The 26,106-nt window shown below is 38.7% G+C and overlaps 1 long non-coding RNA gene across 1 annotated transcript; it reads right to left on the reverse strand.

Annotated features, from left to right (window-relative positions):
• Positions 1–639: 639 nt before the first annotated feature.
• On the reverse strand, positions 640–21,739 carry LOC140524783 (uncharacterized). The gene is made up of 4 exons (XR_011973832.1): positions 21,636–21,739; positions 18,346–18,404; positions 12,919–12,977; positions 640–3,396 (listed from the first exon to the last, which is right to left on the reverse strand). It is a non-coding gene; the product is annotated as an uncharacterized lncRNA (long non-coding RNA).
• Positions 21,740–26,106: the final 4,367 nt, after the last annotated feature.

Raw genomic sequence — 26,106 nt, forward strand, 5'->3', positions numbered from 1 at the left:
TCAATGGTGTCACATCCACTCCTCACTTTAATCATCCTATATATCCAAACTGTTGTCAAAATATTTTTGAGAGGGTTGATTTTGTTTTGACCCAAATGACCCTTAATTTTTCATTAATCACTATTAATAGTTATATAGCTATTAAATATTATTAATCTTTTTCTCTCTCCTTACCTCTCCTTGACTATTCTAATCTCCAGTGTGTGTCCTTATTGATTTGATTGCCTCAAGTCTCTCCTGATTCCTATCCAACTTTCTAACAGCTAACAAAGTGATTTTCTTAAAGAACCGAATCTGAGTGGTTAGCCACTTTTCCTCTTCTCCACAGTACCACCATTGATAAACCCTAGAGACTTACTATTTTAGGACAAAATATAAATGCCTAAAAACAGTTAGGTGGTAGAGTGGATGGAGTGTTGGGCTTGATGTAAGGAAAGACCTGAGTTCAAATGCAACCTCAGACACTTACTAGTTGTTTGACCTTGGGAAAGTCACTTAATCTCTGATTTCCTCACTTTCCTCAACTTCATTTGGGGATAATAATTGCACCTACCTTCTAGGGTTGTTGTGAGGATCAAATGAGACAATAAAGTCCTAGCACAGTATTTGGCACATAAGTATATATTTAATAATTGCTTGTTTCCTTTCTTCTATTTGGCATTTAGAACTTTTCACAACTTGGTTTCATTCTTTCCAGTCTTTTGACACTTTACTCCCCTCTAAGCAACTGGATGGTTCAATGGATAGAGCACTGAACCTAGAGTCAGGAAGATTTATGCTCAAATCCAGCCTCAGACACTTACTAGCTATATGACCCTGGGCAAGTCGCTTGACCTTGTTTGCCTCAGTTTCCTTATCTGTGAATTGAGCTGGAGAAAGAAATGAGAAACCACTCCCAGTATCCTTGCCAAGAAAACCCCAAATAGTGTCATGAAGAATCAGACATGACTGAAATAACTAAATATCAACAACAACCTTTTTAGCCTTTTTCCCAATTTGATTCATTCATTTGTTCATTTATTTGCTCTTTCTCACATCAGACACTCCACCTCTCATCTCTGGCTGTCTCCCTTGTTTTCCTTCAAGACTCAGTTTGAGCCCCTCCTTCTGCAAGGTGCTGCTCCTAGTCTTTGTTCCCCCTTACTACCGCTCCCCAGATGCTAGTGCCTTCTTCCCTCCAAGATTGTCTTTTAACTTTTTTATACACTTAAGGACATATTGCCTTCCCTGTTAGGATGTAAACTTCTGCAGGGCAGGAGTTGCTTCATTTTTGTCTTTGTATCCCCAGCATCTAATTGTACCCATCAGATAGTAGTCAGTGAAATATTTGTTGATCACTTGGTTGATACACAACACTGACAAGTCAGTGAGCTTGGAGAATAGGCAGCCTAGCTTCCTTAAGATAGCTAGATCAGAATACTTTGCCTTGGAGGTGTTGGTGGGAGGTATCTCTGATCTCTTTATGTAATTGATGTGTTTGGAATAAAAGCTCATTAGATTGGTCACAGATAAGAGAATCCTTGAGTTAAGCATCAAAGCCCACCTTTGCCAGCTTCCTGGGTGATGCTGGATATGTTTAGTAACCTCTCTGACCCTTCAAGTCCAAAACAAAGTGAGTCAGCTGAGGGCATTTCAAGAATTTAGCAATACGTCCTCTTATCTCTCTTCAAAATAGACATGCCTGGAAATTTGTCAGAAACTGTTGTTTCAGTGTGAGCCCCAGCCAGGGAGATAGGAGACTTGGTGTCTTTTGACTGAAGTACAAAGTACTTAGCAGCACTTAGCAAATACTGTCAATTGAATATGATAAATCAGGAATAACTGAAAATGATTAAGATAACCTGTCAGTGGGTCTCTCCATCAAGTGCTCCACTTTTGGTTTTCTGATGTGTAGGTGTTAGAAATGTCTCTATCTACAGCTGCATGGAAAGCTGGGGAATAATTAGCTCTGAAATTGTCAGAACTCTGCCCACTGCTTAGGGGAAAGCCAAAGAATGAGAAATACATTGTCAAACTGGAAGAGGACAAAGAGGAAGGTAAAGGGTGATGAGTGATAACTGGATTAAAAGAAACAGAGGTGTTTAGGCTTCAAAAAAAGAGAAGATTTGATAAAGTTGTGGGGGTAGGGAAGGACACAGCACAGACCATGAGAAGAGTCTTCAGACATTTAAAGGACCATAGACTTAGAGCTTGAAGAGACCTCAGAAACCTTCTGATCCATCCCCCTCATTAGCAAGATGATGCAACCTGCCCAGTGTTCCCCTGGGGAGGAAGTGGCAAGTTGGGATTTGAACTCAAGTCCTTTGCCTCCAAATTCAGTATTCTTCTTCTTGGAAAAACTTGTAGCAATGACTGTGTCAAGCCAGTTTTGGCTAGATAAAAGGAAAACCAGGGATGGACAAAAGTGAAATGGGATACCATTATTGTGGGGGGGGTGGGGGGGATGGCTCAAATTCACCAGAGACTTCCAAGCAAAGCCTGGATTGGGGATGTTTTTAGGGATTTTGTAGAAGGGATTCTTGGGCCTGTATGGGCTCAGCTGGATAAATTGTGGCTCAATGGCCCTTTCCTGCTCAAAGATTCTGAAATTTTGTAAAACCACAAAATCATGCCAGATACCAGACTCTGCAATAAAAGTCTCAACTGTCAGTCTACACATTCCAGGTTTCCATTGAATCTCATGGGATCCAAGATCTGTGTCTATTTCATGGGGGGTCATCAGGGTTCACTATCATGGCAGTGTAACATTTTCTATATATAGCAAACACATGTGCCCTGTAGAGCTGGGCTTTATCAAGAAGGGATTTCCGAGCTTGTTTACAGCCATTACATCATATAATATAATTATTCGGCATCTGAATGGTCAATAGACATAGCAATTTAGAGAAGTGAGGAGGGCCACAAAATTCAGTGGGGGCCACCCAGGAGGCTACCAACTCCAAGGAAACTCAAGGAGTTTCTTGAAGTATAGCATACTGCTTCCCTTCCTGAACTCCAAACCCTAGCATAACTGTACCCATGGCTGTTGCCTGAACTTGACTTCGCAATTTCTGCCTCAGTACATTCACATAAGCCATTTGCCATTCTTGGAATGCACTCCACCTTGGGTTGGCCTCATGGAATCTTTGATTTCCTCCAAGGCTCTGCTCACATTCCACCTTCTTGGGCAAGGACATCCTGATTCCTCTCTCCTTCCTCAAATCAACTTGGCTTTGCCTCTGTCCAGCAGAATGTGAGCTTCTTAAAGGTAGGGACTTTTTCATTTTTGTCTTTGTGTATCTACAGCTCCCTAACATAGTGCTTCATATATAAAAAGTGCTAAACAAATAAATGTTCATTGGATTGAAGGAGTCTGAAGAGGAGGCTTCTTCTCTAAGATCGGGCAGCAGTATGGTCCTGAAAGAGAAGAAAAAGATTTGTGTTGGTGTATAGAGGTACTTACTAAATGCTTATTGACAGGACATAGAATAAGGTGGAATAAGCACTGAATCTGAAGAACTTTGTTAGCTGTTTGGAAGTTGGATAGGAATGAGAAGAGACTTGAGGCAATCAGATCAATAAGGACACATACTGGAGATTTCAATAGTCAAGGAGAGGTAAGGAGAGAGAAAAGGATTAATAATACTTGATAGCTATATAATTATTAATAGTAATTAATGAAAAATTAAGAGTCATTTAGGTCAAAACAAAATCAATGCCCCCCCAAAATTTTTGACAACAGTTTGGATATGTAGGATGATTAAAGTGAGGAGTAGATGTGACATCATTGATGCAAACATGAGCATGGTGATGAACTTGACCAAAGTATGACAATGGCCAAGTGACTCTAACTGCCTGTGGTCTTCCATTTCTCCTCTTCTGTAAGATCAGGATGTTGCATTAGATGACCTCTGAGGTCCTTTCCAATTCTATACCTATGATCCTATTATATAAGGGAGGAGGGTTCCTTAGGGATCATCTAGTCTAACCATTTGATTTTTGAGGGGAGAAAGTAGTAGCCTGGAGAATTTGTGACTTTCTCTACAAGTAGTAGGTGATGAAGCTGGAATTCTAACTAATACCTCTGCCTCTTTCTACTGTTCCTTCAAGGGAAGGAAAGGGAAGGGAAGGGAAGAGAAGAGAGAGGGTCAGGAGATGGGACAAGGGAGTCACCTGAAGATAATAGTTACAGTGACATTTTTAAAATTTATATATCAGTCAATTTTTTAAAAAATTCATATCAACCAATTAATAAGCATATATTAAGTACCTACTACGTGGAAGGTACTGTGTTCGGTATTTAGGGTACAAAGATAGAAATAAAACAATCATTTCTCTTAGGTAAATAATTATTATAAGGATCTGCAGTTTACATATTCATTCTACATATACACATTTTATGTATATTACATATGTATGAATGTTTTACAAAGAGAATTATATATATACATGTGTGTGTTAAATAGCTACAAAGTATATTCATTATCTTATTTGATCCTTATAACAACCCTTTGAAGTATGAGTTATTATTCCTGTTTTATAAAGAAGAAATAATGTTCAGACAAGTTAAGGCCACACAAGTTAGTGTTGGAGGTAGATTGTAATCTCAACCTTTCTAACTTCAGGTCTAGGACACCAACATCATATCATCATTCATGAATTATTATCCCCATTTTACAGATGAGGAAACTAAGATTCAGAAAGATAACTTACTCATAGTCATATAAACAAGTGCATGAAGTAGGATTTGAATACTGGTCTCCTCTGGTTTCTGACCCAACAGCATCTTTTCCATTGAACTTAATTGCTTTTCTTAAATAGATAAGACCTTGCCTCCTCTCTATCTCACAAGGGCAATGAAGATGAATGAAATAATCCTAGCACAAGGCCTTCAGTTCCTCTGATGACAGATGAGGTGTATATCTCAAATGTTATTATTGAGTTTTGCACTGTTAATCCAGCCACAGGGAAGCTAGGGGAAATTTATTAGTCTTTCCCCAAATAATGTGGTGTGGAGTCAACCTGTACATACAATAGAACATGGGTGGTCTCCCCTGGTACTATAAGTATATTGTACAAGATATATGGTATTAGCAGCTGCTGAACTTTGAAATGGCCAGGACTGGTCTCAGCATTGCCTTAGACCTTGAATTTCTCTGTCAGTATTAGAAGCACTTACTGGGGACATGAATAGTTATTTATGCATAAGTGTGTGTGTGTGTGTGTGTGTGTGTTGTACGTGTGTGTGTGTGTGTAGTTCTTTGGTCAATCAATTGACTTCTCTGCTATAAAAAAGAACGAGATAAACCGCCCCAAAGTTATAAAAAACAAATGGTGTAAAGACATAAACATATGCCAAGCATATGAATGGAAAATTGAAAACATCAGTGCTTTCCAGTGACCCACATGCTCCTGACCTGTAATGTTTCCCTGTCTGACTTTCCTCATTTTTTTTCACTCTCCCCATCCAAGCAAACACATGTGCCCTGCAGAACTGGGCTTTATCAAGAAAGGCTTTCTGGGGTTGTTTATTGTCATTACATCATGAGTGTAATAAGGCTCCATTGGAATGACCAGTTGACATCACCATTGGTGTGAGTGGGGAAGGTTGGCTTTGACCCCAGCAGGATTGTTAAGTAGCTAGGCTTATCTTTGGCCTCCTGTTCCCTTATACCACTTTCTTGTCTCATTCTCTAGCCCTCTGAACCCCTACAAGAGATTCAAAGCTTTGCCTTGCTGCTGGTTTCCTGAGTGCTTCCTTCAATGGGAGTCCATCTGGACCTGTCCAAATCAGGCAGTGCTCTTGTGTTACACCCCCAGAGCCATCCATCTGTTGGATGCTCTCTCTATGCCTCACCTTCCTCTATCTGTGGACTCAGGACTGCCTTGTCACTACTATTTTGGGGGTTTTGGCTTCCTAGTATACAATGATGTGCCAGTATGGTGTGCTGTCTAGCATTGGCCTTGAAATCAGAAGCCCCCAGCTTGAACCATGGCTCTGCCACTTCATACTTTCATGACAGGGGACAAGCATTTATTAAGAACCTATTGTTTATCAAGCACTATGATAGACACTGGGGATGCAAACATAAAATTGAAACATTCTCATTTTGGAGCTTACATTCTAGAAGGGGAAACTTAATGTGTACCTATAAGTGTTCATTGTTGTTCAGTCATGTCCCTCTATTCATGACCCCATTCAGAGCTATTTTGGTGAAGATACTGGAGTAGTGTCTTAGTTCCTTCTTCAGTTCTTTATATAGGTGAGGAAACTGAGGCAAACAGGATTAAATGGCTTTCCCAGAGTCACCCAGCTAGTCTGAGGCTGGATTTGAATTCAGGTCTTCCTGACTTCAGGCCTAGTGCTTTATCCATTGTACCACTTAGCTACCCACTGATTAGTATATACAGGCTATACTCAAAACAAATACAAGATGATTCCAGGGATTTTGGACAAGAGTAATAACAATTCATACTTTGTACATCATTTTGATCCATGAAAAGTGCTTTCTTCACAGTGGCCTTATGAAATAGAAAGTGTATTATTATTTTGAATATGAAGCAACTGAGACTGATCTGAGAGAGGTTGCATGACTTACAAAGTACTAGGTATTTGGGGGTAGAATCATAACACACTTCTGGAGCTTAGCACAGTGCCTTGAATAAGTAAGTGCTTAATAAACGTTTGCTGACTGATTAACTCTGTCTGGAGCTCTGTTTACTATGCCATATGCTTCTCGAGGACATGGTTTTTTCATTTGCAAAAGAGGAAGCTGGACTAGATGACTGATATCCTCGCCAACTCTAGGTCTGTGATCTTATAACTTAGACCTATGGAGTGATCGGGATGTTCTCAACCTTTACACCTGATCTGCTATTTCAGCTACCAGCCTGCCCCAGAAGAAGGAGGTCCCAGGGAACCTGGATTAAAATCTAGAATCTGTTACTTCTGATGTGACTTTGGGCAAGTCATTTCACCATTCTTGGTTTCAGTTCTTTCATCTATAAAGTGAAAGACTGGCCTAGATGGCCTCTGAGATTTCCTTTAGCCCTAAATCTAAAAATCCCTCCTCAGATTTCCCATGACTTTACATTGCTATAGGAAAACATATGAAGGTTTAGAATAACAAATGTAATCCTTTTGTCAGAGTCTCTAACCTGATACAATGTTCCTTGTACATTGACTAGAAGCATAATATTTGGAACTCCTCCAGGGGTATTCACTACCTCCCCTTACAAGCACCCAGGGTTCATAAAACTGAAAACATTAATGGACACAGAAAAGATATCTAAGGGGATCAAGAGGTCCCAAATTTGCACTAAAGTGAACTTGGGCTTACAGAGGTTCAAAAATATATCTTTCCTGATTCCAATTCCAGATCATTTTCTACTATACCAAACCACTTATTTGAACCCTTAGCTCCTGTTAAACCTTTCCTCAAGTTCCATTTTCTTCAGAAGGTCTTTCCTAATTCTTTGAGCTATTATTTCTCTTTGAAATCAGTATTCTGTCTCCTTATTTGTATGAATCATGTATTCTCTTAGTAGAACATAAACTCCTCATCACCCAGAACAGTTCTTTGGCCCATGCTACAAATTTAATAGGAGTAGTTAGATGGTACAGTGGATAGAAGCCAGGCTTGGAGTCAGGAAGACTCATCTGAGTTCAGATCTGACCTCAGGCACTTAGCAGCTGTGTGACCCTGGGCAAGTCACTTAACTCTGTTTACTTGAGTTTCCTCATCTATAAAATGAACTGGAGAAGGAAATGGCAAACCATTCCAGTATCTTTGCCAAGAACAGCCCAAAAGAGATCATAAAGAATTACACATAACTGAAATGTTTGAACATCAACAGACAAATTTAATAAATTGCGTTTAATTAATTGATTGATTTTTACCAGGTTATTCTAACAGCTAAGAATGGAATAATGTTCTGGGTTGGCACCTATTGGTCCTGTTACCTTTCTTTGCTATTAGTTCACCTTTCTGGAATACCCAACTTAGCTAATGAGTGAAATACTGTCTATGAAACTCTTTTAGCTTCTATTCATGGGATAATAATAAGACCTGCCAGAGATACTTAATATAAGAAAAGTGTTTTTATTTAAGTATACACCTCATTGTTCTCATTTCCCCTTTCCCTAAAGCTATGAGCTTATAAGCCCTTCACAATGAATGAATTGACTTTTATAAATTTTAGCATTCACCATTTTTTTTCCTAATAAGGATTTCTCACCTGTGTATTTAGAAACTAATTTGGATTCTTACGTTCAGAGGAACTTTAAGAAGGATAATAGTGAAGTTTGAAGTCTCTATTGGGATTCAAGTGATTTTTAAAAATAATGCTAACAGAATAAATATGAGATCAGATTCTCATGTCTTGCTTTCCATTTTTCCTTTATCAGATGTATAGGTCCACTAATCATCAAATGTCCAGTTTGTACTCAGCACCAAAGGCAGAAGGGGAAAACCCAGTGAGATGGAGATTAGACCAGACATTCTAAATTAGAGCTGACCTCTAGGTGAACGATAGCATAGGATTTGGATTCTCACCTCTTCAAAGAATGACCACATTGGATTACCTCATGCATCTTCAGTGTGTGTGTGTGTGTGTGTGTGTGTGTGTGTGTGTGTGTGTGTGACATGCATTGTGTATGTAAGAGAAAGCTATATTTATAGCCAAGTGGTAAAGGAAGGAAAATGAGCTTAAGTAAACAATGGAGGTATTAAAAAAAGGGGACATATTCCCAACAAGATAATTATCCTTTATTTTTACATATATGATATGATTTTATCAGTGGAGAAAACATTAAAGAAAAAGCATTGCTATCTGCTTTGCTTCTGTACCCCAAGGACCATTATCCTTCCCATCTGACTTGCAACTGACACCTAACATATATGTTGTATTGCAATGTGAACTCTTTGAGAGCAAGGACTATATTATTTTTTAATTTGCTTCCAGAACCCAACACAATGTTTTGCAAAGAGAAAACACTGAAATTCTTCATTCATTTGTTTACATTTTTTTTTCAAGTTTGAAAGAAGTTCTCTCCTGTAATATCACTTTTCCCTCTTCTTTATCGAAAGGGTAGTGAGTGTGACCTAGAATGGTGACTTCATAAAAATAGAGAACTCCTGGTGTGGAAACTTCCATCATCCACATATGCTGTTAATACATCTCTAACTTAATGGTTTTAAAAATTGGCTGGTACTAATAGGCTGTGGTTTGCTCAGGAACATGCAGCTGGCATGCATCAGAGGTAAGACTAGAAGTTGAGTCTTCTTGACTCTAGGGCTAGAACTCCCTACAATAAGGAAAAAAGAATGTTCATATTTTGAACTTGAGGCTACAGACAAGACTCGACTTCTTAATTTATAATGACAATAACTCACACATATCTAGAACTTGATGTCAGCTGAAATATCCAGTTAGTATCTAGTACATTAAGATTTTAAAACACATTCTTTATAACTAATGCCAGTTCTTATGAAAGAAGATGCTGTCTGCATCCAGAGAAAGAACTGATAAATAGAAGTATGTATAGAATTATATATGTGTGTGTATATACATGTATATATACATATATGTCTGTACACATACGTGTATGTCTATTAGACTTTTTGTGTCTAATGGTAACCATCTCTAGGACAGGGGGAAGAAAAAAAAGAAGGAAAATTACATGATAACTTTGATATATATATGTATATATTTAAAAGGAAGCAAGTTGTACATAATTGATTTGCAGTTTTATGTGCAATCATTTTTTCTATTCTCATGGAAATACTTGTTTTATTTCTTAAGTTCAGAATAAAATAAATAAAATAAAAAATTAACTAATGCCTGTCATGGATCCTAATATAAAACTTGATAGAAAGTCAGATGTGAAGTCAGGAGAGAGTGAGCTAGGTTCTAACACTAGGACCTTTCTTGGACTTGGGACAAGATGAAAAAAATGAGGAAATTGATTTGTCCCTGATATTGATCATAGCTCAGTACTGAGCTTATATAAAATATAACTGAGAGGCAGATCTTGGAGGGAGAAAGAACTGGATATAAGTCCTCCCTCTGACATGTACTGGCTGTGCTATGTGATCATAGACAAGACACACACCATTTTAGTGCCTCAGAAAACTGTGAGATAAAAGGGTACAGATGAGAAGCCTTTCTGCAGCATCAGGAGTTCATCACATGGATGAAATTGAAAGTCTGGACTAAAAGAAAAATAAACAAAGGCAAATGTATACAATAAAAACAAAATAAAACTGAGTAAGAGATGGAGGTTGCAAAGATGAACATTTAGACTTGAGGTCAGGAACAATCATTGAATACTTAGAACAGTCTAAAGGTGGAAAGGGTTGTTTTCAAAACTAGTGGGTTTCCTTTCCTTTTCCTTGGAGTTTTGGAGCAGAGGCTAGGGGACCACTGTTCACATATATAGTAATGGGAATTTCTTTCATGTATCATTGTACTTAGATGGCTACTGAGGTCCATCTAAACTCTCAGATTGTGCAAAATTAAGAAGAGTCAAAGAAATAAAGAAGGGGAGGGACAGGTAGAATAGAGAAGAGAAAAGAGAGGAGAGGAGAGAGAGGGATGGAGAAACAGAGACAGAGAAAGAGAGAGAAGAGATGGAGACAGACAGAGACAGAGACACAGAGAGAACAATTCCTTATCGAGTGCTCTTGCTTCTTTTTCCTTCTGGCTGTATTTTACAATTATGTAATGTATCATGCCAATTAATTTCTAATACTCACTATTACTGACAGCTCCAGAGCTCAATTAATGATCTGGTCTTTACTCCAGCAAAAGACTGTTCAGTATTGCATGAACTAGCTGACCTCCTAAGGTTCAGGTTTTATGGATCACATTTATTTTCTTCACCTTCTGCACTAGAAAAACACAGGTTTCCAGACAATAATCCTTGAACTCTGAACCATGGTGACCTGACTCTAAGAGGAAAGGAAACCTTCCTTGCTTCAGAAATAACACATTGACTCCAACAGCTTCCTTCCAGGCTAGAGTTTCCAATTCTGGTGAGTTTAAAACTTACCCTTAACCTCATTTAGGAATCATTGTTGGTAAATGACCAGGGGACTAGGACTCTGCAGGCTGAGAATTCTACTCTTGGCTCACATTTTCCTTCTTGGCACAATGGGACCTTATTTTTTTTCCTTTCCTTTCCTTTGTTTTCTTTCTTTCTTTTTTTCCACTTTTCATCTCTGAGATGTAGGGAGACCTAAGTTCGTATGGACAAAAAATGGCAAGTGGTTTACTGTTTTAGAAGGCAAGTCCCTTTGGGTCAATTCAATTTTCTTTTATCCAAATACAATGGATGAACAACTCCTCTCCAGCCTCACCCCGCTCAGAGAATTGGACCCTGCTGAGCACATATTTTTGGCAAAGGTTTTATCTGCTCTGAGCATTGCTTTCTATTTGTACTAAGCCAGCCCCTCAACTGTCCTCCTAAGTCGCTATTGCTTTCTCTTGTCCTTCCATGACTGATGAGGTCACCCTCACTTGGGTAAGTATTATGAGTGTGTGTGTGTGTGTGTGCGCGCACACGCATGTTTGTGTAACTGTGGGGAGAAATTTAAGAGGACAAAAAACCCCAAAGAACATTTGGCTGTTAAAAGTCCCCATAACTACAAATAAGCTTTAGGGATAATTATGAAAAACATCTATTGGCTGAAGTATGCCTTCTTGGGTCTGCTTCTCATTTTGGACAATTTGAAAAAGCCATCACTCAAGTTTTATTGATGCCAAAGTGTATTTTAAAGCCGTCATCATGGGCTATAGAGATTCAGTTGCTGACATTCTTTTTCTGGGGCCTTTTTTCCCTCCCTTCGGATAATGGTAAGCTTACAAGTATCATATATTCTGAAGGAAGACAGGTCTGTTCTCATCATCTATCATTTTGAACATACTACATTCACTTGGCTGGAGGTGAGTTCTGTTAACATCCAGAACCTATCACATCTACAATCAGCCAGTCTTAGCCCCAAGATTTGCCACTGCCATAGAGATGGTCTCTCCCCTCTGATTTTTCTTGAAGCAACAAGATTTAAACCACAGATGACCACTCAGTCATTTTGGGACAGTGTGTCCACAATTCAAGTGTGATTCCTCTCTTTGGGATAATAATCAACAAATCATTTCCCTGGTCATGAGAACAGAGCTCTAGCCTGTCATTTGGCACTACTCATCGCAGATTCCATATGGGACCCCTTTTAAAACACCCTTCTGTTTCTTTGGTTGCTTTCTTTTTAATTTTTTCAACTGTATGCAATGTTTTTCATCAGTCCCTTTTCAATAGTTTTCTCTAGCCAGAAATACCAACGTCTTAACTTGTGCCATAGACTTCTACTGACCAGGCCTCACACAGCTCTCTGGGTTTAGAGCCCTTTAAATCCCACCTAGCTATACCCAGCAGCCTGCTGACAGTACTTCAAAGGGGAGTGAAGTTAAACCTGTCCTGCAATTTTATGAAGTGCCCCAACCTGATTTGCCCTTGAAACTTGACCCTGGCTGTCCTGCCAGATGTTGGACTTGTATTAGTGAAGGGGTGGTATGCGCTGTTAAGTATGTAGGAAAAGAGAAATAGAGACAGAGACAGAGACAGACAGATGGACAGATAGAGAAGTAGGAAGATAGATTTTAGGTAGATGATAGATGAATAGATGGATGGGTGTTAGATGATAGAGATGATAGATGGACAGAGAGATGATAAATGATTTATCTAGTTCTTACTTTGTTGTGAGGCGCTGGTTATATACATATCAGTAAGCAAGACAGTTTTTGCTTTGGAGGGGCTTATGTTCTAATGAGGGAAGACAACTCATTAATGGAGGTTGGAGAGGGAAGAGGGAAGGATGTGAAGTATGGAAACAGGATATGATTGGGAGGTCTGGCTCAGGACAATATGAAGTGAAAGCTCACCTTTATGGGACCATCTCTCCAAAGGCAGAGTCCAATGTTTTGGTGGAAAGGAGATGAGGCTGATGGATAAATTGTAATGTATGTTAAGATCATTTTTTACTGGAGTGAATCCCACCCCACACCCCAATCTGTGACATCCTCTGCTATTTATTCCATTAATTACTCATATTTGTTCTTTGCCCCTGGCTGTACACTAGAGCAGTGGTTTTTAATCTCTCTCTCTCTCTCTCTCTCTCTCTCTCTCTCTCTCTGTGTGTGTGTGTGTGTGTGTGTGTGTGTGTGTGTGTGTCTCTTTCTCTCTCTCTGTCTCTCAGCTCCCTTTGACAAGCAGTCTAGTGAAGCTTATGGGTCCCTTCTCAGAATCATATTTTTAAATGACTAGAGAGAAGGTTAAATTTCAATTAGAGGCAAATGAAAATAGAGATGTAATTTCTTTGAGATGCAGGTTCATATACTCCTGAAATCTATTTATAGACTGTTAGTGGTTCATGGACCCCAGATAAAAAGCCTCTGCTCTAGAGACCGCACTACCAGACCTGTACTGCCGGTTAGTCTGTAGTGCAGTCAAGTTTCCCTCATCCTGGGGTCACAGTTGCTCTGAGCTGCCTTTGTCAATAGAAGTTCATTGATGTGTAATACTCCCAGGACAGTTCACAATCATATGGAGAAGCATGGGTAGAAGTCTTTGTTTCTGAAAGTGCTAGAACCTACCTAAAGATCCTATCTTCAGTGTTCATGACAGATAAAGGTAGCAATAATTGTATGGCTCTGGCTTCAGCAGGCAAAGCTCATGCCCTTAAGATGAGGTGCAATTTTAGATAGACACAGAATGTAGTGTTTGTCCTGGCCCTTCTCTTCCTCCATATTATAAAGAACTCTTGCATTTTGGAGTGGAAAAAACCTCACTAGAGACCTCACTCAAATCACACTTGAACAGACTCCCTCTTCTGACATCCCAGACAAGTGATCATCTCACCTCTGTTTGAAGACCTCCAATGAGGGGGAATCCATCCCTCCTCCTCTAACTCCCTCCAAGGCAGAACATCCTCCTCTTGACAGAACTAATTACTAGAACACTTCTCCTGACATCAAGATCAAATTTATCTCTTTGCAACTTCCACTCATTCCTTTCTTGGGACAAACAGAACAAATCTTATCCTTTTTCCCTGTGACAGAACTTTAAATATTTGAATTTAACTATCATGTCCTCTTTGAATCTTCTCTTCAGGCTCATCACCCTCCATATCTTTAGCTGATCTTCATATGACATGGACTCAGGACCAGTTAGTAATTACATACTGTGCTCATTCATTTATTCAAAGTCCAATCCATCCTCCATTCAAGCACGAAAGTGATTTCCTAAAGCACGAGTCTGATCATGTTGCCTCTCCCTACTCAATAAAATTCAAAGTCCTTCATATCCTAGCACCTTCCTACCTTACTTTCTGATGTGCTCTTTTCAATCCAGTTAACACTGGCCTCATGGCTATCCCAGGAACAAGACACTTCATCTCTCTGCTCTGGACATTCTCTCTTTCTGTCCTCCATGCCTGGAATGATTTGCCTTTTCCTCTCTCATTACTGATCTCCCTGGCTTCTTTTAAGTCCCAAATAAAATCCCACCTTTTACAGGAAACTTTCCCAATACCTTTTAATTCCATGGCCTTCTCTCTTTTAGTTATTTCCTGTTTATCCTGTTTATCCTGTTTATAGCTTGCTTTGCATGTTATCTCTTCATTAGATTGTAAGCTCCTTGAAGGTAGGGACTGTCTTTTGCCTCTTTGGTATTCGGAGTGCTTAGAAAAGAGTCTGGCACATAATAGGTGCATAATAAATATTTATTGGTTATTGATTGATTGGTTCAACAGATTCAAACTCAACAGATTTATTGAATGCCTACTATCTGTTCCAATTCAAGTTCTATTATAGATTAGTAGCAATAATAGACTACATTTATTTAGCACTTTAAGGTTTACAAAGTACCTCAGTTACTTTATCACATTTAATCTTCATAACATACCTTGAGATATGTGAGACTATTATCCCCACTTCCCGTACGAGGAAACTGAGGCTTAGTTTGTGACTTGTACTGGGTCTCATAGCTAGAAATCATTATGGCAGCAAGAAGACTCAGGTCTTCTTGACATCTTGCTGCCTCTCCATAGTAGAGTGTAACCTTTATGGTATACCAAGAGAACATAATCTCCTTGAGGGTAAGAACCATGTTTCATTTTTGTTGCCACACACTTGCTAAATGGAAGTGTACCCCAACACTCTAGCAGAATACCTTGCAAGAGTAGCCCTCAATAATCATTTGTTGAATTGAATTGAATATTCCAAGTTCAGAACGGGATAGAAAGAGGAATAAGGCAGTTTTTGTTCCATAGCTTTTTGTAGTCTGATAGGGGAGATAATATGCACATCAGTTACTATAATGTGAGATTGGATATGGCAACTGGCATAAGAGAAATACAAACACAACAGTATGGAAGTTCTGAGAATGGAGAAATCAACTCTGGGGAAATCAGAGAAGGTTTAATGAAAGAAGGAATATTCCAAATGACTAATGGAATATTTTAGTAGGAGGCTATAGCAGAAACCAGTGGGAAGGGCTTTCTAGGAGGAGAGAATAGCGTGGTCATGCATAGCATATTTTTTTAAGGAACAGTGAATGGTCTAGTTTGATTGAAGTGTTGGATATGTGGAAGGGAAGCTAAAGAGAGACAGGGCTATAAATATAGGGTTCAGGTCACAGAAGTCTTTGAATACCTGGTTGAGGTAGTTACTGAGGAGTCCTTGAAGATTTTGGAGTAGCGAAGTGGCATGATCTTGCTAATGCATGAACAAGATTAACCTAATGGCAAAGTGCAGGATAGATTTGAGGATGAAGAGATGTATGTGAGAGAGAGAGGGAGAGAGAAAGAGAGAGAGAGAGAGAGAGAGAGAGAGAGAGAGAGAGAGAGAGAGAGAGAGAGTGCTATTTGGAAATTATTACAATAATCAGAATGAGTGAGTTAATAAGGTCCTGAAAACATATGGTTTCAGTGGGGCTGGAGCTCAAAGAATGGATATGATGGACATTGTAGGAGTGGAATGGCTGGATCCTAGTGCTAACAGGTCCGATTTGGAGGTTAAATGAGACAAGGGAGTGCAAGAGAAGCGAAGTCACTGGTCCAGCTCTAGTGATGAAGTTCACTATAATGAATTGAAAGAATCTAGAGAAAAGAAAAAGCTATCCACAGTCTGCCTCTTGCCAGGAAGCAGATGAGAATTCAGGTACACAGGAAGCTGAGTCATGAGAGAGCCCTGTACATTACTTCATAGCTCAGGAGAGCGCAAATAAGCTAATTATAACCAGTGAAAATAATGTCCATAAAAGTACAGATATTTACTACCAGAGGAAGGAAATGGAGTAAGCCATATGCTATAATATACCCTCCTTACTATTGAGACAAAAAAGCCCTATCAGAGATTTGATCTTAGAATACATATTGTTTTAACAACTCAGAGGAAAGGTGTTGTGAAAATATAGTCTATATTAACCATGATACACTCTTGGGTCAGAGGATCATGCTATTATAGATTCAAGAGCTTGAAAGGATAACCAAGGGGTCATCTAGCCCTACCCCTTCATTTAACAGATAAGGAAACTGAGTCTAAGTGAAGTGAGGTGACTTGCTTAAACTTAGACAGATAGTAAATTACAGATCCAGGATTCAAACCCAGGTTGGACTCCAAATCTAGATTCATTCCATCATCTTCTCCTTTGGTTATCATTCTATTTTCCAAGATATCCACATACAAAATGGAACTTAGTCTAGTAACTGGGACATAATAGTCACTCCACAAATGTAAATTAGCTGACCAGAGGAGTGCTCACTAATTCTTCCCTTCTTTTAAAATCATAATTATCCAATGACCAGTTTTTCATTTTCAGGTTCTCCTCTTCAGGAGGTATTTTTGGCAGTATTTTCAAAATTCCCATCATACATGACCAATATATTTTCTCACTGTTATGAATGTCTCACGGAATAGTGATGACCCAGTGCTCTTAAAAGCTTTTCAACTTAATGTAGGCTCTGACAAGTTCTATCATGCTATCAAGGCTTTGAATATGGTCCTAGTGACAACAGACTATGTTGAGTGGTGGTTAGCCTAGGTAAGTATAGAGAGGCGCATCACTAATAGAGTGGTCAGTAGGTGGCCAATTGTTTGGTGATGACAATACTTGAAGCAAAAACCCAAACAAACCCAGTTCTCAGTTCTGTACTGCCTCTTTCAATTTCTATAAAACTAATGGTACAAAGGTAGAAGAGAGACAGAAGAGTGGTCTGATAACTGAAATCCATGAGAAATGTAATATAGAGAAATTCAATGAGTAAAGTCCTCAGAGATCTTCTTGACCTAGTACCAAAGAGACAAGAGGAAACAACAGAAAACTATCCATTGGCTATGCTGCATTTGAGAATGAACTTGGTGGGGGGGGAGGGGTGGACTCTGTAGAAACTGTAGTATGTTTGAGTTCCATCTCCTCAGGATCAAAATGTTTTAGTGGAGAGTATACTTCTGATTGTTTGGGAGAAACACCTATACTTCTATTTTTTTTTCAATTGATCTTCTCAGCAAGTATCCCTCTGGTGGGTAAGGAGGTAAAAACAAAAACTTGTAAATAAAGAAAAAGGGATGGAAAGTACTAAGAATAACATAGTTTTTATAGAGATAGGGATTAGACATGATTTCAATGATATAAAACCTTATGGGGGGGAACTCCCTTTATCAGTGTAAATTGGCACCTTCCATATAAAATACCTGACCTCTTCCATATCCCAGAGAAGTTCTGTTGTATGGACCAACCCAGGTGTACCCAAGCCAAACTTGAATCAGGTGTAAGAATGTGGTATACCCTAAAGGCTAAACGTATGGAGAGGCTTTCTTACGATGATCAATCTTTTTGCTCCCTCCCCTTCCTGTGGTCTCAAGATCATATTACCTCAAGGCTGGACTCCTCCGCTGTCTAAGTCATCATATCCCACTTCTCCAGAGATTTAATTTTATCCTCGTCTTTTCAGTGACACTGGAGCTCCCTTACCTACTCACGACCATGATTGATTCACATTAAGCCACAAATATTTACAATACATGCCAAAGAAAGACCCAACATTTCTTTTAGCATCATTGCCTGATTTACACCTTCTGTAGAAATATCTTAAGTTCCAAGTAATAACTGTATTGGACTAGAATGTCAAATCAACATATATCTTGGTAACCAATGCTTTCAAAGTGGGTACATGGAGAAAAATTTCTTGGAGAATATGACTCTGATATAAGAAACCTAGTAAGCTCCATGAATTTTCGCAATCTATAGAAGAAAATCCAAATGGATACAAATGTCTATTATCCAGAATATGACAATAAAAGATAACAAACCAGATGAATTGTTTGTTGAGTCGGTACATCAGTAACTCCATTCTGGATCTGTACTGCATCTAGACAAAAAGATACGTATAAATATAAAAAGATGAAGAGGAAGATATGGATTGAATTTGGGGACTTGTGTTTTGCTTTTAACAATCCCAACTGCTCCTTCTGGTGCAGACTCACTCCCACAGAAAAATAGTCTCCTAGAGATCCTCTATGTTTGTCCATCTTGAAATACTGAAATCTCTGAGGAATTAAAATAGTAGGTAACCCAAAAGGCAATGGAGACACTTTAGGGAATGAAGTAACCTATGCCTTATTTCCTATTGGTTACTTATGATCAAAGAAGAATATAATTGAGGAAAAGTATAGATAGAAAAATAAATTCAGTAGTCCTAAGGTTCAAGTGAAGTGTAAACAATGGACAGCCTCAGTTTTCCACTGGTACCTTTGATTAATAATAATAACTTACATTAACATAGATCTTTAAGGTTTACACCTTACAAATCTCATTTGAACCTTACAACAATCATGTGAGGTAGCTGCTAATGTCATCTCCATTTTATAGATGAGGGAACTCTGGTTGAAAGGTTAAGTGACTTACCTAGAATCAAACAGCAAGTGACTGAGGGAGGATTTCAACTCAGGTCCTGCTGACTCTGAGTCCACTACTTTCCCCACTACCTAAAGAAAGTCCAACAGTATATTGGGTTGATCCTTGCAGGGAGGATCTGTGGTAGAATGTGGACAAGAACCACACAGAATGAGAAGGCATGGATAGGTTGCAATCTGTATTTGTGGAGGCAAGACCCATCTTAGAGGTCACAAAACCATTAAAGTGTTAAAGAAATGAAGATATGGAAATTTCTGAGGTCACATGTACCATCAAGGGGAAAAATACAAATGATCTAACCAAACTATCCAACAAACATAAAAAATAGAGTGTCTGCCATTCTAAACCATTGTCCCAAGCACTAGGGGGATAGGTGTAGAAGTGAGTTTTTGGGGAAAGAATGCATGACTACAAAAGTGAAAGACAGGATCGTCTCAATATTAATTTTTCCTCCATATGAGTTATATGACGATCAGTACCATAATCCATCATTTCTATACCCAAAGCTAGTACCAACCAGAGCAAGAGGCATGGGATATCTAGAGGTACAAAGACCCTGATAAGCCAACATGAAATTGCTACTGGGGATGCTACAATATAGGATGGGGAAGAAGCTCATTGGAGCAGAATCCCAGTCCACGAGGAATTACCAAACACTTATTATGTGCCAGACATTGTATTAAATGCCTGGAATAAGCAAAACGTATAAGTCTCCTGTCCTCAACAGGGGAAGACAACACATAAAAGAAAGCTAAAAGCCGAGGGGTCAAAGTGGAGGAGGGAATTTACTCATGTAGGGACATTATGAGAGAAAGAAGTCCAGGGAGTCAGGAGGAGAGCCCAGAAAAGGCAAAAAAGAAACATGGATGGCCTGGGCACTGTAATTAAAATGAAACTACAGGAGGAATTGACTAATCTGAGAAAGGGGCCACAGAGATGGAGTGATTTCAAAGGTTGGGAAGGCTCCTGTGACAGAGCGGAGAAAGATTCAGAAGACAAGCCAAAGAAGAATGAATGAGAGTTGCCCTGCCTTGGTTACAGATGTAATGTTAACTGAACCTAACAATCATAACCAATACCATAACTTTGCTCTAAAGACTGTTTTCAGGAAATAAAGGGAGGTACCATACACATGGTGAAATAGAAATCTTGGAAATTTTACAGTTGAACTAACAAAATGCCCCCCCGTAAGGCAGAACTTCATGAAATGGACCCAAGTGAAATTCAAAGTGAGCGATTTTGTATGAGAAATCTTATGCATTAAAATTTTGACTTGGCATACAGTATAAGAATCCAACAATGTGAGAGATATTGGATGTTCAGATTACTTGTTTCTATCAATGATCTGAAAGGAAGAAATTGCCCAGTTTTGAAGAGAGAAAACAAAGTATAGCTCAACAGAATACTGTCAGAAGGGAATCCCTAATTTAATTCACCAAGAAATGTAGTCCTCAAGCTCCAGACCTTGGCTGTTCACTAAGTTCACTAAATAACACTTAAAATGACTGTTATACAAGATCTATAAAGAATTAATACAATTCTGACAGCTATGAGTAGCTTGCAAAAGAAATGCAATTTTCAACCACTTGAAAAATTGTTCAAAATTGGTAATAATTAGAGAAACACAAATAAAAACAACATTGTGGTGTCACTATAACCCATCAAATTAGAAATATGAAAAATAATTTAGGGTTAGGTTCTTAATGGTTCTGTGATCTTGTCAAGATAGATATTCTCTTTATAAGTACAGATTACAAGCCATCCATGCTTTCTCATCCTTTGTCGTCCTTGTCATATTCTTCCACACATCCTCCCCCAAGGTTCAACCCAATGTACTGTAAAACTTTCTTTAGGTAAATGCAGACAGTTATGGGAATAACAGGTCTCTTAATCTGATGCTGTTGGAGCTATGAATTGATTCAGTTGCTCAGTAAAGTGATTTGGAATTATGCAAGAAAAAACAATAAATAATTTATATACTTTGGTCAAGAGATTCTACTAGTGGGATTATATTATACAGAAGTTATTGACAGCAAGCAACGATCCATATGTACAAAACATTCATAGCAACGTTATTTGTGATATTAAAACAGCTAGAAACAAAGTAAGTGAAACTATCTAAGGAATGGTGACATGAAGAGAATGGAAAATTACTTCATGTAAGGAATGATGAATTGGAAGAATTTGAAGAAACATAACACGACTCGTATGAAGTGACAGAGAGTGAAGAAAGCAAGGTCAATGTAAATAAAGACAAAAAATAAAGGCAAAAAAACCCAAACCAACCTCAGGTTAGAGTCAATGGATGAAGCTAGAATTAAAGGACTCATCCTTTCTGTGAACCATTAGTAGACTGCAAAAGAGGAAAGCAACCTGTACTGTATACAGTACTAGGCAGTTTAGCTTGTTTTAGGGAATTCACTTAAGACTGTGAGAAAAACTGTCAAAATTATACACACACATATATATGTATGTATGTATGTATATATATACGTACATACGTACACAGATATTTATATGCACACACACACACGCACACAAAGGTGCGATAACATGACTGTTCTTTACAAGATTATAATGGAGAACAAAAACATTTTTTGCAAAAATACTGACCTAATCTTCTACTGGCTTTGTTTGAAAAGACTCCTTACTAAGAAATGTTTTGAATAATAAATTTAAATCATACCTCTTTAAGACTGCAACTAAAAAAAAATCTCTCAGGAGATGGTGGGAACAACTCATAGGATAATCGGACATGTGCTAGTCCCTTCCATCTGTTGGCAATTTCCAATTAAACATGTATACATTTTCTTTGTCCATAGTTGTTTGCATGTTATCTCCCCCATTAGACTATGAGTTTCTTGAGGTCAGAGGTTATCTTTTCTCTTTATTTTTGTCCCCAGAACTTAGTGGTTTCTGGCCCATGTCATTACTCTTGTTTAATTATTGTTCTGTTTGACTCTGTGTGGCCCCATGAACTTTGTCCATCCATGGAGTTTACTTGGCAAAGATACTAGAATAGTCTGCCATTTCCTTCTCCGGTATGTCCCCATTTTACAGATGAGGAACCCTAGGCAAATAGGGATTCGATGACTTACCCAGGGTCACATAGCTAGTAAATGCCTTAGACTGGATTTGAAAGTAGATCTTCCTGACTCTAGGTTTGGTGTTTTAGCCACTATACCGCCTAGTTGGCAAATAGTGGGTACTTAATAAATGCATATTGACTTATTGAAGTGACTTGTACGCATTTTCTACATTTTGAACAGGAGTACAGGAATTATGTGGAAGAAGACTTCAGTCTTGGAACTTCAGTTTTTCTTAGAAGAGGAAACAGGCTTGAGAGGCTGAGATGAGGTCAAGCTGACATACTATGGACTATGGACTATGACACATCACCCAAATTGATCTTCACCTTCCAGTCTCCCCTGTCAAGTCCATCCTTCACACAAATGCCAAACTTATATTCCTAAAACACAGATCTGATTCTGTCACCCTCCCCTGCAAATCGTCAAGAGATCCTGCAAAACAACTAGAAGGCCACACCACTAGAGGCAGCAGGGAGAGAGCATAAGGAATCCATAGCTGTTTTTTTTCTATGGAACCATATTGCCACTGTGATATAAGGGACTTCAAATCCTTCTTCCTTTTCGGTTCCATTTGCTGCACATCTCTAGGCTTTTTCAATGTTGAAATAATAGGATTAATAACTCATTTATACAATATTTCAATAACAATAGCTAGCATTTATATAGAACTTTAAGGTTTGCAACGCAGTTAAATATTATTTCATTTTTAACCACACAATAATAGAACCTATAATTGTTAGTTATTTTTAATAGGTCCTATTATAATTTTCCTATCTTATGGATGAGGAAACTGAGGCAGACAGAGGTTTAGTAACTCAGGATTAAGCAGCTAGTTAGTGTTGGAGACCAGAGTGGAAACTGGATTCCTTGGCTCAGTGTTTAACATGGATATTGGAGTGGTAACTCAGTTGTCCAGCTATGTTGCCTTCCTTTTTCCTAGTGCTGAAGATCATATTAAGTAAAAACGATGCTCTTGGCTTCCCTCTCATTCCCTTCTCACTTTGCTCTATCCTCCCTCCCTGCCTTCCTTCCTTCACTCCCCTTGGTGCTAAAGGATACAATTAGCATTATATCACCTTCAGTGTTTTGACTTGGGGCCACTTGGTTCATCACCCTGAGGGATGGTTGTTAAGGCCTGCATCTTATCCTGTATCTGGTCTAGCTCTCTTCAGAGCTAAAGCTTCTTTGGGAACTCCTGGGAGTGAAGCAAGGAGCTGCCAAAAATGTGCTGATGTAAAAATGGACCCCATCAGCAGTCTACATCAATGCTCTGGGAGTCCATCGACAGGCATGTTGCTGTGACTTTGAGTGTGGGCTTCTAAAAGGGGATCTTTTTTCAGACACCATGCTTCCCCTAAATTGGAAGAGCAGAAATTGCCCAGGGACTGGAGTCCAAGAAAACTTGGTTCTTCTAGCACATCCTTCATCTGAGGCAGTCAGAGCTTAGCTGTGCCATAGTCTCCCTGGGCTGTGTAGGGAGTTCATGTTTATAGAGAATCCAAACAGGCAGAAAGCTCCGTTAGCTCAAATTTCCTCCTGCCCCTTGCTTTCATGAACAGAGATGAGTTAGAAGTAAACAAGTCAATCAATATTAGCGATTCACCCCCCCAAAAAATGACTCCTGGGCTATGTCCTTTGGGCAATCCACACTCAGCATGGTCTCCCAGACCTTCTCTGCAAACAGTTCCATTCCACGATAATTGCTGATTTGTGATAACTGAAGATATGTGGGCCCCCCACAGTCCCAAAGTGCTCCTGAGTGATGAAATACAGATCCAGTCCTTTTACATGCAATTTTCATGGTGAGTGCAATTCATTATAACCTAATTCTCCAATTTCATTCAATTCAACAGGAATTTACCAATTACCTACTGCATGCAAGGTGCTACATGTGATTCTGAGGAGACAAAATCGTGGTGAAATCAGTGCCCACCCCAATGAGTTTAGAGTCAATGGGGAGGAAGCAACATGCATGTAAACATGTAAGTAAGTATAAATACACATATACATATGGAAAAATAAAATAGATCTAAAACAAAGGAGAAAAATAATTGGGTTGGAACCAGAGGAGCCAATTTAAATTCTAAGGCTTCTACATACTGGATGTATGACCTTGGGCAAGTCACTTACATTTCCAGGGTTAAGGTGTCTCACCTATAAAATGAAGAATTGAATAGATAACCTCTTATGTTCTTATCTGATCTATATCTATGATCCTTTAAGGTGACCTTATGATTCTTCCTTTATAAGGTCAGTTCTTACAATATATTGCAGCATATGTGACTTTGTTTACAGATATATAATACAGATATACAAATTGACTTTCATTTATAGCTATATAAATATATATTTATATGTTATATTTATAGATATTTATCTACAGATATATAAATATACAGACATTTTTAGACTTTATGTAAAATAAAGCAGAGAAAAATATATGTAATCTGCATAAGGAAACATTTAGCAACACCATTAACAATGGTGTTTGTTAGATAGATTTCTCACTTTGGGATATAATCCAGGTAAGTGACACCTCCTTGTCCATGCACGTGCCATGTAAATTCTACCCAGAGCTGGGGAGAAAGTTCCTCCCAGAGGCATCAATCCCCTTATGCTACAGGCAATTGCTCTGGTAGCTCCCATCACCTTCCCTAGTGGAAGTGCTGATATTCATCAGGCCATATCCCTAATCTCTCTGAGGGAACAGATATTTATTTCCTGCCTCACCCTTACAAGTAAGTGCTACAAAACACAAAGTATTTATAGAGCTCATTGGTGAGACTTAAGCCATCAGCAACTTATAATTACTGTTTGCACTTGAACAAGAAGTTGAGTCACAAATATAAGAGCAAGACATAGTTTGTGAGACTGACCAATAATCAGACCTATATTTCACCTTACTTCTGCATTACCTACGTAACTTTCACTTATTCTCTTGCTAGAGGTGCTCTCTAATGAAGAAACTCTCCGTGGTACCATTCAACACCACCAGATAATTATAGGACCTCTTGAATTCACAGGATTATGTCCAGGCCTTCACACATCCATCCTGAGAATGATGGGTGGGACATAGGTGTTTCAGGGGCAGGTAAACACAAGTGGAAGGGCCTAGTTTGAATGTGACTCAAGTTGGAAATATTAGAAAAATGCAGAGGACATTGACATTTCCTGAGAAATAAGATAGAATCTATGCCTAGAATTATGTGAACCAGTCTAACCCATTTGGAGAAGTTTTTCTTCTACCTTTTGGACTTCCGGGAACACTAGATTCTGTGAGAAGACTATAGCTATAGAAGTTCCTTTAAGGAAGAGACAATATGATGTAATGGATGGAAAGCCTAGTTGGGAGCTAGGAAGATAGAGGTTCAAGGCATTCTTCTGACATATACTGGCTGTGTGACCCCAGGCAAATCATTTCACCATTCAGTGCCCAAATAGAAACAATTTTCTGCCAGCTGCATAGTGACTTAGAAAACCACAAATTAGCATTATTTAGATTGCATTTAATTTGTATTTTGTTAAACATTTCCAAGTTACAATTAGGAAACTGTAATTTTCCCCAGACAATTTCAGGGAATTGTAATTCCCTAAACAATTTTCTAATTTTAACCTGGTTCAGACTGCTTTTTTGTGAATTTGACATCCCTGCTCTAAACAACTTTCTAAGGTGACAAGTTGTAGAGAAGGTGCTATTCTTCTTTAGTAAAGGGAATTCCCTCATCTGGGAGTTCTTTCTATTGAAGAAATTTTTAGGACTACTCCATATACAAAATGTTTCCTTTCAAGGTGAGAACATGAATAACTTGGGGACCAGGAGACAAGGAGTGTGGAGATAACCTAGCAAAATGGGGAAAAAAAATTAGATTTATACTGAGGAACCCAGTTTGAATTCTGACTTTGCCATTGAACTATCTGTGTAGTCTTGAGCAAGTGATCTAACTTATTTGGGATTCAATTTTCTTATTTATAATTTGAGGCAGCTGGATTAGATGTCTTTTAAGGCCTTTCTAGCTGTAAATTTGTGATCCTAAATGGAATTTGAGCCAAGTTATGGAGGAACTAGGG

This window comes from Notamacropus eugenii, chromosome 1, assembly GCF_028372415.1.
Source record: "Notamacropus eugenii isolate mMacEug1 chromosome 1, mMacEug1.pri_v2, whole genome shotgun sequence".
Taxonomy (NCBI): domain Eukaryota; kingdom Metazoa; phylum Chordata; class Mammalia; order Diprotodontia; family Macropodidae; genus Notamacropus; species Notamacropus eugenii.